This window comes from Bactrocera latifrons, unplaced genomic scaffold (genome assembly GCF_001853355.1).
Source record: "Bactrocera latifrons isolate USDA-ARS-PBARC rearing strain unplaced genomic scaffold, ASM185335v1 scaffold_2, whole genome shotgun sequence".
NCBI classification, from domain to species: Eukaryota; Metazoa; Arthropoda; class Insecta; order Diptera; family Tephritidae; genus Bactrocera; species Bactrocera latifrons.
This window is the reverse complement of record NW_017535518.1, coordinates 18,971-20,883: the sequence shown is the minus strand read 5'-3', so window position 1 is coordinate 20,883 and position 1,913 is coordinate 18,971. Positions and strand designations below refer to the sequence as shown.

Below are 1,913 nucleotides of genomic sequence, written 5' to 3'. Positions count from 1 at the left end.
AATAATTTTTGAAAAGCAAATAAGTAAAGTATTAAATATATCTGATTAGATATATCTGAAATGATCTGACTATATCATCTGAGCCATCAATGTCGCGATAAAGACTTTTTTATATTCTCTTATGCTGCATGAAATGCTTTTGAGAAAAGTATTGTCTTCGTTGTGTTTTGTTTGATTTATTTTATCACTAAATTCTTTTTGTCAAATTTGCAGCACTAAAAATTAATATGTCGAAAAAACGAAGAAATTCTTCAAAGACTACTAAATTCTATAATAAATAATTGTTTATTAATATTATATTAATTTTTTCTATTTGCCATCCTTTTTCTACCAAAACTAGCCAACTGTTTGCGGCTTCACTACAATTTTCCCTTTCTTATACATACATATGTATGTATATAGGTATGTATGTGCACCATCACTAAATAAATTCTTTGGAGAAAGACTGCAAATTGGTATTCCAATTTGATTTTGCCACAATCGAAGCACATGAGGAGCTCAGCAGGCAAACCAGAAAATTCAAAACCTCTTCTTTTTTGATTCAATTGAAATTTTTATATAGCCACTGGAGCTACTTTGCCGCACCGACATGTGGGGCAGCAATTGTTGTTGGTGTGTCATTTGAGATGCTCAAGTGGCTGCTTGCGTTCTGTGTGCCGTCCACTTCAAAGCATGCAGACATGTGTGTACATATGTAAGCAGCGCAGTTAGTTGAAGCACACATTCATTAAAATCGACTAAAGGGGCTTATACGATTTCTTTATATTTTAGTTTTATTTTTAATTTCTTTCATTTTACTCAATCTCGCCTCTTTCTTCATGCAGCGATTCAAGTTCTTAGCTTTCTTTAGAACTTTTTTCTTTTCTTGTTTAGCACTTTTTAATTATGATCTTATTTTGGAGTAATTTTTTTTTTTTTTTTTTATTATTATTTTCCTTTTTTTATTTTGTTATTGCGTTTTATTATTTTGCTTTTTTATGAAGCCGAACTTGTATAGAAATTGCCACCGCTTTTAGCGCCCAACATTAGACGAGCCCCAAGCAAACTGGCTAAACTTGTTTCCAAGCGCTAATAAAAAGTCTAAAAAGTAAAAAAACGAAAGATAACATTGAAGCAGAAGAATAAGAAGCGCTGAATGAGAGATAGCAAGGAATGTTTAAGTTTCGGCAAAACGAAAATGGATTAATGCTTTCATCAGTTTTTGTACATCTTAGTGTTGCTCTGTGTGTAAAGAATATGCTAAGTTAAGAATAAGAGAACAACTAGACAGTGGTGATGAGGAGGACTAATGAAGAGTTTAATAAGAAAGCAAGCATTTAATGAGTGGAATAAGTAATTTCTATAATAGATAAGTTCAGATATAACCAAATTACCTCTCACTCTTGCAACTTTCAAGGATTAAAGCCAGAGCAATACCCTCCAATACACATGGCCTGTTAGTTATATGGGGTCTAGGGCGAGTTTTCACCCGATTTTATGCCTTTTAAACGCAATTTATGCACCATGATAAGAAAAACAAGCTTTCTAATTTTATTAAGATAACTCACATATTCGGCTATATGTATATAGCGGCATAAATTCATATACCCTTTTCAGAATATAAAAATACACCTGATCACAGAACGCTGAAGCATTTAAACTGATTCAATCACAGTTTCCCGTTGAAAAATACTATAATTTATTACCAATAACAGTAAGAGAATCACTCCCTAATTAGCCGGATTACTAATTCAAGTTTACCTTGTTTAAACCTACGAGTTCACAATAAATTTTAAAGCACTTCTTCAGAATATTATTTACACAAAGCAAGTTTGAGCCATTATCAACTTATTTTTTACACCAAAATTACACACACATATGCTGTCAGAGAATTAATTATATGAATTAATAATGATTGTAATTAAAGCTTAGAT

At 31.6% G+C, this 1,913-nt stretch overlaps 1 protein-coding gene across 5 annotated transcripts in view; it reads right to left on the bottom strand.

Annotated features, from left to right (window-relative positions):
* LOC108967875 (protein FAM102B) overlaps positions 1-1,913 on the bottom strand; it is a 191,359-nt gene that overhangs the window by 179,379 nt on the left and 10,067 nt on the right. The gene's annotated exons all lie outside the window — the stretch shown is intronic.